General features: G+C 47.2%; 1 long non-coding RNA gene across 1 annotated transcript; it reads right to left on the bottom strand.

Moving 5' to 3' along the window:
• Positions 1 to 9,789: 9,789 nt before the first annotated feature.
• On the bottom strand, positions 9,790 to 10,893 carry LOC127329763 (uncharacterized). Its single transcript, XR_007869002.2, has 2 exons — positions 10,552 to 10,893; positions 9,790 to 10,278 (listed from the first exon to the last, which is right to left on the bottom strand). It is a non-coding gene; the product is annotated as an uncharacterized lncRNA (long non-coding RNA).
• Positions 10,894 to 15,244: the final 4,351 nt, after the last annotated feature.

Below are 15,244 nucleotides of genomic sequence, written 5' to 3' on the forward strand. Positions count from 1 at the left end.
GCGGGCCAGCCGTGTACAGGCCGCTGGACAGGCCGTGTCTGGGCCGCGTGTGCGGGCCACGAGCAGGCCGCAGCGTGTGCGCCGCGTCGGCTGCGTGCCGGTCCGCCGCGTGGGCGCCGCGTCGACTGCGTGCCGCTCAGTGCGAGCAGGCCGAGCGGGCCGCGGGCCGCGTGGGCCTCAACAGTAACAGCAGTTTTTACAGTTACAGTTTTATTATTTTCAGAGGCATTTTTGGCAGTTTTGGACAGTTTTAGGCCTAATTTTGTCTAGATTTTTTTTTTCTGAACAAATAGGACCAACGAAATATTTGTTCAGGAATTGAAAAGTGAAAGACATGCCTCTGAAAAGTTAAAAAGTTAAATAGTTTAAAGTAAAGGTTTCCGCTGCAATAGTAAAAGAAGCATTTTTGTCAAGTTTTTTCCTGAGCAAATTGAACCAACGAGATATTTCTTTTAGGAAATTAAAAAGTAACAGAGATGCTTCTGAAAGTTTTAAAGTTTAATGAATTCAAAGTTTCCGCTGCAAATACTTAAAGATGCATTTTAAATTTGAAAAATGCAAAAGTGATGATTAAAATTTAAAGGGTTGATTAAAAGTGATTGTTGAAACAATTATGATCATGTCAAAATGGCCAACGTTATTAATGGCATGATCATGTTTTGTTGTAATTATATGGGCAAAAGTGACAGTTAAAATTTTAAAGAGATGATTAAAGTGATCATTGTGACAATTATGGTTCTGTTATTTTTTGACCAACGTTATTAATGACATGATCATGATTTGTTGCAATAAGAGGTGCATTTATCTCTATTTCTGCCCAACGGTGATATAGATATAATTGCACAAAGAGTTGTATGTTCTAATTTTGACCAACGTTGGATTATTTCATGCAATTGTTGTTATGATCTCATTTCATTTTGGTTTAAAGGAGGGTACTACTTGATGAGCTGCATCAAGGATGTTCCAACCCTCAAAGGTGACAACTACACTTAATGGAGAAAAGAAGGTCGATTTGTGCTGAGGTGGACTGGGTTCCCACAGCCGGTCAGACCAAAAGATCCAGTCAGAAATGACAAGGATGATGATGCTGCATGGCAGTATAAAAGGTGGCTAAGTGCCATTTATAAAGAATACAATTGAGAACGCTATTGTGGGCTCAATTGCAGAGCGTGCTTCCGTAGGGGAGTATCTTGAAAGAATAAAGAGTCAGTTCGCTGGTTCTTCAAAGATATGTGCGACCCAGCTGCTGTAGCAACTGGTGACAGAACAGTACACATGGACAGGAAGGACATGGCAAGTGTGCCATATGGTGTAATAATGCTTATGTGGGTGTTGTCTGTGTGTAATGTGAGTGAAAAGTGTTATCCGCGTTGGACAAAGAACAAAAGAAAAGAACTGATGAATCATTGAAATTATGGCATTGTCGCTTATGCCATATTTCGAGGGGGAGAATAGAAAGACTTGTTAAAAAATGGTATTCTTCCTCCATTAGAATTCTCAGACATAGAACAGTGCATCGATTGCATTAAAGGAAAATTTGTAAAGCAAATTAAAAAGGGTGCAAATCGAAGCACAGCAACACTAGAAATAATTCACACCGATATATGTGGACCATTTCCGGTGAAAAGTGTGGATGGCTATGATTCGTTCATAACATTCACGGATGACTACTCCCGATATGGTTATATTTATCCAATAAAAGAAAGAACATAAGCGTTGGATAAATTCAAAATATTCAAAGCTGAAGTTGAAAATCAGCATGATAAAAGAATAAAGATAGTCAGGTCTGATCGTGGAGGGGAGTACTACGGTCGACATACTCCATATGGCCAAGTCCCTGGACCTTTTGCAAGGTTCCTACGGGAGACTAGAATAGTCGCCCAGCACTCGATGCCGGGCGAACCTCAGCAGAATGGGGTAGCTGAAAGGCGCAACCGTACCCTTATGGATATGGTGCGCAGTATGATGAGCTATTCCACCCTACCATTGGGATTGTGGATTGAGGCGTTAAAAACTGCTATTCACATTCTAAACAGAGTACCAAGCAAGTCGGTGCCCAAAACGCCGTATGAGCTATGGACAGCGAGAGTGCCTTCTCTAAACCACCTGAAAGTGTGGGCGAGCCCTGCTGAGGCCAAAGTATTCAATCCAAATATCGCAAAGTTAGATACCAAAACAGTCAGTTGCCATTTTATTGGCTATCCTGAAAAGTCAAAAGGTTATCGTTTCTACTGTCCAGAGAAATACACAAAGTTTGTGGAAACGAGACATGCTGTCTTCTTAGAAGACGAAATGATGAGGGGGAGCATGGTAGCTCGGAAAATTGATCTTGAGGAGAAGAGGGTGCATGCACCTAATCCGATGACTCAGGAGCCATTTTTTGCGCTACCATGTGCACCTGTACCGACGATCCCTGCGATTGTGGTGCAAGCGCCTGTTGTGACTCCACCCATGACTACGATGAGTGAAAGTTCGGAACCTGTCTGTCAGGAGCCGAATGAACCATTTGTTGAGCATGAAAGGGAGCAACAACAGCCATCTCCTGAAAAGTACAAAGCACGACTTGTGGCAAAAGGATTTACACAAAGAGAAGGGATAGATTACAATGAGACATTTTCTCCGGTCTCATGTAAGGATTCCTTTAGAATCATAATGGCACTAGTTGCACATTTTGATTTAGAGTTGTATCAAATGGATGTAAAGACGACATTTCTAAACGGGGATTCAGAAGAAAATGTCTACATGAAACAACCTAAGGGTTTTATCATGGAAGGCAAAGAAGAAATGGGATGCCGCCTAAAGAAATCCATTTATGGATTAAAGCAAGCCTCCAGACAGTGGTATCTAAAGTTTAATGAAAATATTGAGGACAATTGCGTTTATGCAAAGTTTAAAAGTGGGAAATATATTTTCCTAATCTTGTATGTGGATGATATTCTGCTTGCAAGCAGTGATGTTAGTCTACTGCAAGAGACAAAGAAGTTCTTGTCCTCAAATTTTGATATGAAAGATCTTGGTGAAGCGTCATATGTTTTGGGCATAGAAATTCACCGAGATAGAAACAATGGAGTATTAGGACTATCGCAAAAGGCTTATTTAGAAAAGATTCTAAGTAAGTATAATATGCATAAGTGCAGTGCCACACCTGCCCCTATAGTCAAGGGCGACAGTTTTGGGAAACATCAAAGTCCCCAAAATCAATACGAGCTCGATCAAATGAAAGCGGTTCCATATGTTTTGGCTATTGGAAGCCTACAGTATGCACAAGTGTGCACTCGCCCTGACTTAGCATTTATCACCGGAGTACTCGGTAGATATCAAGAAAATCCAGGTTTTGAACACTGGAAAATGGTAAAGAAGGCATTGCGTTATGTAAAAGGCACAAAGAACTACATGCTAACATACAGAAGATCTGATTCCCCAGAAATAAGAGGGTATTCAGATGCAGTTTTTGCGGGGGATAAAGATGATAGAAAATCCACATCTGGATATGTATTCATCCTCTCAGGGGGAGCTATTTCGTGGAGAAGCTCCAAACAGACGATAGTTGCATCATCCACGATGTATGCAGAATTTATAGCATGTTATGAAGCCACGGGGCAGGCATTATGGTTAAAGAAATTTATACCCGACTTGAAAGTGGTAGATTGTATTGACAAACCACTAAAGATGTACTGCGACAATGAGCCTGCAGTATTTTATGCTCACAACAACAAGTCGAGTAATGCTACTAAACCGATTAAGGTTAAGTATTATGTTGTGAAACACAAGGTCCAGGATCAAACAATAAGTCTCGAGCATATAAGGACAAAAGATATGCTTGCGGATCCGCTAACGAAAGGCTTACCACCCAGCGTGTTCAAGGAGCACGTAGCCGGCATGGGTTTAAGGGAAAGTCTTACCTATCCTGGATCATAAGAGGCCCAAAAAGCAAAAGAATTTGTTTCAAAACAGAGAAGTGTATTGTGGCTGTCTGATTCTATCGGCAATAGAGCTGTGACGATGAAACATGCCCTATGGACTGATCCAAAATGAAACGAATAAAATGAAAGTATAAAGTTAAAAGTAAAGTTGAGATCAAGGGGGAGAATGTTAGGATGATCTCCACCTGTTTGAGTCCAACGACTCGACGTAACCCTTGACCGCGTCCTGATCGGGGACGCCCAACCGCATCTGGTTGGTGGGCCCCTGTCGCCTGCGCAATAAAGAGAGATGGGGGTCGGTGGCACTCAGTACGAGGTGATCTGGAGCTGCCACTCGCCCCACTTACAGACCCACCGATTAGGGTTTGCGCAGTGCCGACGGGAAGCTCCGCCGCCACCACCTCCTCACGGATCCGTCGCCACCACCTCCTCACGTCGACGGGTTCGTCTTCCTCCAAGTGAAAGGTAAACGCTCACAGTATCCTATCCTACCCGGCTAAGATCTACTCTAGACGATCTAGTGCATCTAACACATCTGACTGCCGATGCGGTGAGCGAACGGGAACTGGATCGATGGGCTACATCAGTACCTCCTCGGTTGGAGGAGATTGACTCGTGCAGATCGTTCGGGAACGGAGGGGGCGGTACCGGAGTGGGAGGCTGGCACCCAGGTCGTCGGCTGCAGCGACGAGTAGGTCCATGGCGGCCACGCAACAGAGGGGCCGGCGCCGGAGTGGGAGCGAGCCGGTCCATGGCGGCCATGCGCGTCCTGCCGCTGCCTACGTGCACCGCTGGTAGGGCCCTCTAGCTCAGGTTGCAAGCGGGGCGGGTTGCGGTTTACTGCTACAGAGCGACGTGGGACTGTGCCAGGTTTGCGGTCGTTCGCACCTTGCCGCAACAAACCGCTATAAGTAGCGCGGGACACTCCTTAATCCCGCGTCATCCCGCATTAGTCCGCGTAGACTGCTATAGCTAGCTAGCTGATCCTGATCGATCCAAACTTCGCAAGTAGCTAGCTGCCTAGCTGATCGATGAGAAATGGAGAGCTCGGTCCCCTCCGTCATTAGGTCATCTCCAACCGGCTGATCCAAACGGACGAGCTGGACCGTCCGGTTTGGGCCGTTTGGGTGGCCGAGCGGACACGCGGACAGCGGCCCGCGTCCGCGTGTCCGTTTGGGTCGCGCTCTGCGCCCAACGCGCGGACGCATTGTGGCACCCCCGGGATCAGGGTTAGCCAAATACCAGATCTTCATCTGACATAAGCCTAACCTCGAGCTCGAGAGACTACAGTGAGGGAATCGGTAACACAACAGTGACTCTACGACTCAAAAGAATATATTACAACTCTTAGCAGAGTAAGATCCAAATTATTGCACGCAGAGGTCACTGACCCAACATTCAACAAGCAATGGAAGCAAATTATGTTATTCTAAATAACAAGATAGCAAAGGGCTTAAGAAGCCATAACATAAAGCGACGTCCCAGCCCATAAGTCACAGGCTGCTGCATGGGAACTCCAAACTAACCGTCGATATTAATGTAGAAACCACCTTCGGCTGCAGAGACATCATCTGAAACAAAAGCACGCAAAGCTGAGTACAGAGACTCAGCAAGACTTAGTACAACCTTTTAGCAAAGCGGGTATGCGGGCTTTCTGGTAGATCTTCTTTTGCGTAAAGCCAGTTTTCCTTTGTAAGATAAGAGAGAAGAGAAGCTCGACTACTCAGAACCTTTAAAAAGGGATAAGAGAGCGGCATCTCTATCTCTATTGATCATCATATTGTATCCACCAAACTTCATCATCTCGAACCACTATCCTCGGATCACCCCCTCAACACCCGAAGAAGGTGTCCGTAAGCACACATTGTTTGCCAAGTTTTACGATCAGGTTAAAGTTGTCTATGATCACAGAATCCATTCCCAAGTCGTCCATAACCGTGGACACGGCTTTTCGAAAAGATTTAACCCTGCAGGGGTGCACAACTTTACCCACACGCGCCAACCGACTCTTAGTGCCAACGTATAAGCTCTCTTCCTTGGAAAGCCGGCAGAGGGTGGTTGACCACGACCTTTACCTTGCTGTCGCCGAGACCATGAGTCACGCGCTAAGGATTATTCCGCCGTAACGGGTCAAGTCCCGAAGTCGGTCCTTAACGATGTGAGCCGAGGTGGATTTCCCCAGAGGCCGCAACCCCCAGCCACCACAACCGCGCTTACCTGCCTGTTATGTACCTTTAACCCCCAAGCAAAATGCAATGCATATGACCAGGTAACGCGCAAACTATGTGACTCATGGAATCTACTAGGCAAGTTAGTGAGTCGAGAGGGTACCATAATAGGGCCTCGTGTGGTTGTACGCTCGGTCTTGGTTCAAGAGGCGAGAACTCGGTTCCTAGGGTCGGCAGAAACGAATCAACCCACCACATCCAAATGTGGCCTCTCGTCTGAGCCTTTAATCATATTTATCATCATCTCTATACTTACCACATCAACCTGTCATGCTAGATTCATTTCATTGTAAGGCTCCAGTCCGAAGACCGGAGTAGTAGCGTAACAAACTAAGCATGGCTAAGCATAAAGAGATAAAGGCTCTCGCAACACACACATGCCAAACCTAGTTATGCTAGGAGCAGTGGATCAGGGTATCGAGGCTACAAAGGTCGGACATGCAACAGATAGGGTAACTCTATCTATCGATAAAAGACAGTTGAATCGTATGCGATATGTAGGAACCACAGATAAAAGCATTTCGAAATCATAGATGAACCAGGTTAGGGCTTGCCTTGTCCCTCAGCGGATGAGTACTGTTCTTCGGTGGCGTTGACGTCGGACTCCGGCTCAGATCCTATCGCGAAGAACCAAATACTGGAAAGGGAAACAAACATTCACGACATGGCATAATGCAATGCGCATACAATATGGATGATATGTCAGGTTAAAGGAATTCGGTAAACCCTAGGTGCATCGTCAAATTAAAGGGGTTCCGGCATCGAACACCACCATATGAGAGGGGTTCTTTTAGGGTTTCACTACATTTGCAAGTTCAAAGGTTGTAATGATGTATGAATTACTCCTAAACTTGTAGAGAATGTTTTTCTGAACATTTCGGTATATTATACGTCTTTTTCTGAATTAATATGAATTAGTTATGAATTAAACAAGATTTAACTATTTTCTGAAATTTCTGGAAAATAATAAAACATGACAAGTTGGACCCACTGTCAGCATTTTAACATTTTAGAAATGATTAAATCCCTGACAGGCAGACCCCACATGTCATATAATTAATTAAAACAGAAAATAACAGAAAATAGAAAAAGAAAAGGCCGGCTGACGTCATAATGACGTCAGCGCGACGTCATCCATGGCCTGGCCGGCCAGGTCGACCACGGGGACGGCGCTGCAGGGCGTCAGGGGCCGCGGGAGCACGCGCGTTGGACGCGCAGGGGCTCCGCGAACCAAAGAGGGCGGCGCCGCCCTCAAATGGTCGCCGGAGGCCTGTCTCCGACGAGCCCGAGCGGCGGGGCGGACAGGTGCGCGTCGCGGGCGCGCTACGCGGCGAAGCAGGGCGAACGGCGGGCACCCCGGGTACCAGAAGCTCACCAGGAGCACGGTGGGCTTGGCGGTTTCGCCGGAGATGGCTGGAATCGGCGGCGATAGGCGAGGTCCGGCAGCACGGGCTCCGCTCGATTGGCACCGTAGAGAGCTCCCCGGCGGCCGGCGCTTGGTGGAGGAGAACCAGGACGTCGTGGCGGAGCTGTTGGCGCCGGCGGCTTGGCGCGGGGAGGCGAGTAGAGGCGGCGACGGCGAGCTCTGGCCGGCTAGGGTTTGCTGGCGCGCGGCTCAGAGAGGAGGAGAGGGAAGAAATGGGCGTGCTAGGGTTTCTCCGGCGGCGGCGCGGGGCTTTATAGGCGGCCAGGGGGCGGCGGGGCCATCCAGGCCGCCGGCGGGATCGACGGCCATGGCGTCGACAGGCAGCAGCCTGGCTGCCTGGAGGTAGAAGACAAGGGGGAATTTTATGAAAACCCCCCTAGTCTTTAGGGTTTTCTCCGGAAAAAGAAAAACAGGGTGGTTTTTAAGGAATTTTGGGGTATTTTGACCCAAATTTTTCAAGGGGTTTTTGCACAAAGTTTTCTTAACACAAAACTACAACCATTTGCAACATTGTTTCATAACATTTTAGTGCAAAGTTCTCAAATTTGAATGCAAATGCATGCATGCACATGACAACTTAGCAACATTATTTGATTAACAAAGTTGGTCTGTTACACACATCGCATAACCGAAGAAACACGAAAACAAAAAAAAGAGGCAAATTTAAACGAAATTTCATTGAACATATGCCCTATTTTGGGCAAATTTGTACATAGCCCTATTTTGGGCAAATAAAACTAACAAAAGAAGCCCCTATATGGGCTTTTAAATTTAAACTAAAACCCTCTATTAGGGTTTGGTCGGCGGCGCGGTGGCCGCCGGTGCGCCGCCTAGCCCCTGTGGGCGTCGTCGGCGACGTCGTCGTCGTGGACGACGTCCCCGGGCGGCGAGGCGCTGTTGTGGCTCGACCGCGCCGGGGACTCCGGCCACGAAGACCACAGGGCCTCCTCCCACGGCGAGTGGGGGTCCGGAGCCACCCGAGGTCGCGGCGGCGCACGGAGCGGCGCCTCCTCCCCGAGGCGGCTGCGCCTCTCTGCCGGGCGCGGCGCTCGGCCTCTGGCGCCGCCGGCTGCTCGTCGAGGCGCTCCTCGTCGGCGCGGCGCCTGGCCTCCTCCCGCCGCGCTGCCTCCTCCTCCTCCCGTCGCGCACAGCGGGCCTCGGGCGTAGAGCTCCCAGCCCTCCGCCTCCTCGGCCTCCCGCCGGCCGCCTCCTCCATCTCGGAGGTGCGAATGGCCGCATGGAGGTGCGGCCATTTCGCCTCCTCCTCCGCCGCCGAGATCATGAGCGCGGCGCGGAGGTCCGGGTCCTCCTCCGAGGACTCCGGCTTCGGCTCGAGCAGGAGAGGCGGCGGTTGCGGCAATGCCGCACCGCCGCGGGCGGCCTCTCCGATGTGGAGGCCGCCTCGGTTTCTTCCCGCAGCGCGCATCGCCGGCGGGCGACGGCGGCTGCTGCTCGCTTCGTCGTCGTTGGCGGAAGCGAACCGTCGCTTGGCCATGGCGGCGGTTTCGCTGCGGGGAGTGGAGTGGGGACTGGAGTGGAGGACCAGATCCCCTCCAGTCCCTATTAAATAGACTCCCTGGTCACCGACAGGTGGGCCCCAGGGAGACGAGACGACCAGCGCCCGGACGCGAGCGGACGGCGCGTGCCATCCGCGGCCACGCAAACCTAGCCCAGATTTGGGCCGGGTTTGCGTCATTCCGGACGCCGCGGCCGTCCGCTTTTGCGGTGCGTCCCCGCGCTGGGCCGCGTTTTTGTCTGGCTCGACCCAAACGGACGCGCGGGCGCGGTTTGGGTCGCGCGGTTGGAGATGCCCTAAGTCCGCGTAGACTGCTATACCGCATTAGTTCGCATGCACCCGCAAACTGCACACTATAGCTTGTCCCCTCTGTCAGTCTGCGACTGGACAGCTGCTGCATCACTGCTTCTATCACCTTCTTTCATGGATGCCTTATGAGAATGCAGAAACCTGATGATCGATTTGCACTACTTCAGTAGACATGGGGATAACCTAGTCATGTTTATTTTACTATATGGTACGCATCATGCAGAAAAGAGAGACGGGAAGTTTCCACTCATATGTGTCCATCACTTCAGAAAAGTAACAAAATGCATAGTAGTCAGAAAATTACTGATCGGAAGTACCATGCAAACAACATTTAGGGAACAAAATAACAAAGTACCATGCAATCTTAGCAAATGTTGGAAGTTTGCACACTACAAAATAAGGTTGATTGAAAGAAATCCTGTCTGCATAGCACTCCAATAATCAGGTTAATTATTATAACTTAGCACCATGGTTTCTGCAGCACACTCCGCAGTCTGCCAGTGATCTCGTGGAGTTTGGCTTCTTCCACATGGTAGAACTCCCAACACGAAGCTGAAAGTGCGAGTCAAGTTAGTGAAGAAGAAAAAGATTCAGTTTGCATATCTTAAGAAAAAAGTTCAGAGCATTATTGTACACCACGCAATCAATAATAAGCTAAATAAATAAATACAGAACAGTGAGGACACAGGTTCCAAATGTTGGAAGTTTGCACACTACAAAATAAGGTTGATTGAAAGAAATCCTGTCTGCATAGCACTCCAATAATCAGGTTAATTATTATAACTTAGCACCATGGTTTCTGCAGCACACTCCGCAGTCTGCCAGTGATCTCGTGGAGTTTGGCTTCTTCCACATGGTAGAACTCCCAACACGAAGCTGAAAGTGCGAGTCAAGTTAGTGAAGAAGAAAAAGATTCAGTTTGCATATCTTAAGAAAAAAGTTCAGAGCATTATTGTACACCACGCAATCAATAATAAGCTAAATAAATAAATACAGAACAGTGAGGACACAGGTTCGTTTCATATTTCGTTTGGCTTCCATCTGACCAACTGGAATGCAAACGCAAAGCAGAAGAAATACGTCTAGTATCAAATGGCATACAGGACTACAGGAGTCTAGCTGATCCTTGGAGATATATGGGTCACATACCTTGATTTGCAGCTGCAGTGGTTTCTGAAGATGGCAGAGATCCTTTTTTCTTGGAGATCCTTTGTATGTCCCGATTGCAGATATCCTTTGTAGGTCCAGACGTGGAGATGGCGGTGGCGCCGCCGTCGGCCACTCCATCAGGAACTGCGAGCGGGGGCGCCGATGTCAACTGAGGAACTGTGAGCTGGGGCGCCGATGTGGATGGAGGAACTGCGAGCGGCGGCGCTGATGTAGGTCCCGATGTGGAGGTGGCCCCGCCACCGTCAACCTCTCCATCAGGAATTGCAAGAGGGGGCCTGCGGAGGGAGGGCGGTGGGAAGAGGAGGTCGGGGCATCGACGGAGGGGCGGGGCGGCGGCGTCGTCCAATCTTCTTGGTCAACGAGGGTGGGGACTGGAGACTAGGGAGCGTTCGCGTCTGGATGAGGGCGTCTTGCGGGTTATGCAGTTTTGCGGTTTTTCAGCGGGCCACGCGGCGTGACCGCTTTGTACCGCGAGTAGGTTTGCGGGCTGTTTAGCAGCGCCGCGTGGGCTTTTTTTGCGGGGCGGCCCAGCGGCGTGGCGGGATATCCCGCCCCGCTTGCAACCCGACCTCTAGCTATCTCTACCGACCGCGGCGCTCTGCTCGGGTCTCCCACCGGTGACCTCGTAAGGATTGGGGAACCGGTAGCGTCAGCTGCGATGGGGTCTAGATTGGTTGGGGATCGTGGAGTCGGGAAGGATGTCGGTAGGAGGTAGAAGAGAAAAAAAGAACCGGTACGGTGGCAGTTGTACGTTATATGTGAATTGGTGTGAGGGCAAATCGGTCCAAAAAAGTGTTGGACCAAGGAAACAATCCTCCCTTTATTATTAGGTATAGAAAAGGTCCACCACACATACTTACAAAGTGCCTAGGAGCACGTGCAAGAGATGGCTCTTGCATGAGAGCCCATCTCTCTTCTCTCTCCACTTCTCTCGCATCCACCTAAGCAAAACAACACTATCTTAATTCTTATAGCCTGCTGAGTCAGTCTTATTGTACTTGCTCTTAGCATGTCCAGTCTAGCATTTATTTGGATTCAGAGGGCTTTCCTATGCATGGTAATGTCCGTGTTGTTATTAGTATTCTATTTTATTTGTTTTGACTTAGGTAATACTCCGTAGTAATTCCTTGGTAGAGTATCTCTAGACTCCACAACTGTCAGCGCTACCATACAATACTTCACAACGTTTCAAATACACCAATGCAGCAAACATTTTTTGAGTATGCAATAAATCTTCACTAGTTGCAGCAAATTCACATCAGTCATGGCAAATCCCCAAGAAAAGGCCAAAACACTCGTATGGGAAGGCAACGTCTGTAGCACCCCACGAAAACATTTGCAGCACCCCTAGATGAAAGAGCATCCAATGCCCTCATAGCACCCCTAGATGAAAGAGCATCCGATGCTCTCATAGTGGGTTCTAGATGATTGATGACAGTTGGTTTAACCACAAGGATGATGACCCATCACATATTGTGAAACATACGTGGGGCAAGAAAGGATGAAGAAAAGGTCATGCCTAAGGATGAACACTCATGAAGATGATGCACGAAGAACTCTAAAGCTGTGACCATCAAGTCGTAGGCCTAAGTGAGGATATACATCAACTTACAAGAAGCTGACCCCTCAAAAAAGATATTCAAGACAACACTATTGAAATAACTCAAGGCCCATATACGCTAATCTTGATGTAACAAGCACATCTGGCACACATGAAGGCTACTTGCTAATCTAGGTACATGAAGAACTATGAAGTAGTGCTCATCAAGTCGAAGATCCACGTTAATATCTTCCTCAACATTAAGGCTTCAGAGTCGCATGAAGATACCCGAAGTTGTGCTCCTCAAGTAAAAGAGCTACGCCAAAGATCTTCATGAACGTTCAAGCTTTAAAGTCACAAGATGATCAATGTTGAAGCATGCACTGAATAAAAGCTCAAGACAAAACGTACGCCAACTTGAAGCAAGATGCATATCAGGCATGCTTGAGGACTATAAAAGAACAAAGTTGAAGAAAGTACTCATTGAAGAACAAACAATGCAGTCGTTTGGTTGAATCAAGGAGCTCATATGGCGTGCTTGAAAATTCAAGGTGCATGCAATTACTAGAAGCTCAAGGCTGATCCGATACACACGAAGACTTGGAACAGAACCAAGATGAAGACCACATTATCTTAGTTTATAGCTTCGATGCATAGGAAAACCCGTATTATTAATGGGGGGTTGATCTTTAAGGTCAAAAACGGAACTTGTTGTATAGTCAGTATATCTCCATACATCTACCACACCAACCAATAACCTTCCTTGGAAATCTCTTAAGGTCACCAGTCTGCTTTTATAGCCTCCACGACTAATGTTTTCATTGAGTTTATATGAAGAGGTATTTCATATGTATTTTTGTAAGACCCTTTGTTAGATTAAAGCATAGATGCCATGAAGATTTTAAGGATATAACTATTGGCATCAAGATCATCGATTTTAAGAGATAAATATGATATGATCAAGAATAAGGAATGGAGGTGGTGTTCTTATGTGGAACTAAATTTAGCCATGCTCTAGCTTGTGTGTTAAGCCATGGAGGATCAAGATATTGGGAGTTTTATTTCAAGAGAAGAATTCAAGATATGGCTCTAATTCAGTGTCATGATAGACTCATGAGTTGAGATACTGTTGATGAAGATTTGGAGCATGCAATCAAATGAATAGTTCTTTATGTATCGCAAGATATTGTGATATAGGATAGGAAGATACAAGGTTGACCAATACAAAGAGTGAAGATTGTTTTAGGTTGGTTAATACATGAATCATAGAGAATGTAAAACATGGGATCATACCACCTGAAGCATAAAGATTGGTTCAAGTAGGTCAATACATAAAGCATATCATATTTGGCTCTTTTCGAGTGATTAATGGGACATACCATTTTGGGGGAGTGATATGCCTTGTTCATCTCTCTTTCCTTAAAATATGTGTACATGAGTACTACCACTTAACATTGATACTGCGGCATTATCTAGTCACTATGTGGCGTGTCATACTCATGATAAATTCAAATTGTAAATATCCATTAATTATCTCTATTGGATTTTTTTGCCTCTTGTTGAAAAGTAATGAATATCACATTATGGGGGAGTAATATGATTTTTTGCACATCAACCTAAAGAATGTGAACATATGAGGTACTACCACTTAGAAGTTAGAATTGACATTTGTTTTTGTTATCTTGTTCCCAGGTGGCATGTTAGCTCAAACAAGATCCACTTTTATTAATATCTTTCATTTCTTATACTTCAAATTATTAATATTTTCTTTGCATGAGATCGTATGTTGTAAGTTATTAATGTTTTCTTTGCATAATTTATTGGCTATTTGAAGCTATCAAGAATCTCCATCTGTGCATGATGCTTAATTTGTATCTTTAACCATATGCCTTTTATTGTGAAGTTGATCTTGAATATCATGCAGTATACCACAGGAAAATAATTCCAATAGAACTCTTGTCTTTGACAATAGATATCCTTGTATGTGGTAGATTTTTTTAGATCATCTTCACTTTGGATTGCTTCGTATTGCCTTATTTCATGCGAAGAAATTGTTCTCCTGTTGTCTTCCTTTCCTGTTTAAAAATATGTTTGAATAATTTTGTGATCCCTATCAAGTCTGTGTTGATGAAATATAACCTTTTTCTTTTCGGTACTTTGTGCCATTGTGAACCTTGCTCTTTTTAGAGTGTGTTACCTCTGAAAGTGCATGGAGCCTCCATGTCGTTGCCTAATCGACGGTGCCCCGGAGGAGGGATCCTCACGAGGGGGAGAAGAAGTAGGGGCCATAGGGCGGAGTGCTCTCGGGACGGTGGTACGCGAGTTACCCAGCTTCGGAACACCTGCACGATGACAGGGCCTACTGCTGCTTGTCTGGAATTATCTGGGCGCTTTCGCGTTGTTACAATGAGTTGTGGTTGTGCCTCTAGGGCTCCCGGGATCCGGCTTATAAAGGCGCACGGATCTTGGGTTTACACGGAGAGTCCTAGCCGGAATACAAGTTGCATAACTACGGTACAAAGCCTTGCCGTGTACGTCAAGGATCCGCCTTCCTTCTAGGTCACGCTGGATCCGGATACTTCATGGGCCTTCACGGATCCGGCCTCCTTCGTAGGTCGGTTAGGATCCGGCTCCTCGTTCCTAGGCTGGACTTCATCCTTCATGATCTACAGCAACTGGGCCGCCTGATGGGCCACATGCCTCACCACCAACTATGGGCCACCCGGGCTTGCCGGATCTAGGCAATGCCGTTGATATACCCATAAAGTATACCCACAACAGTAGCCCCCGAAGTTCTCCAAGATTCATCATTCCTCCGACTTCATACAGCTCGGAAACGAAGAGAATCTTGAAGAGCTTCAAAACTTCTTACTTGATTCCGGGTTCACTCCTCCGGAAATTCTTCATCTTCAGATCATGCACAACAACGGAAAGTCCACTTTTCCCGCGCACAACTTCCTCATTTCCCGCGCTAAATTTTCGCAGATGCGAATCTTTAGCCGGAAATTTCGGGAGTACATGGTTAGGTTACCTCCACGTCATTTTACCGCACTTGACCTAAAACACGTGTCATCCATCCAACGGTGCGACCGTTCCGTTTCCACCGTCGGATCCGGATCCCGAATCTCCGCG

The sequence above is a fragment of the Lolium perenne genome, chromosome 2 (genome assembly GCF_019359855.2).
Source record: "Lolium perenne isolate Kyuss_39 chromosome 2, Kyuss_2.0, whole genome shotgun sequence".
Lineage (NCBI taxonomy): Eukaryota > Viridiplantae > Streptophyta > Magnoliopsida > Poales > Poaceae > Lolium > Lolium perenne.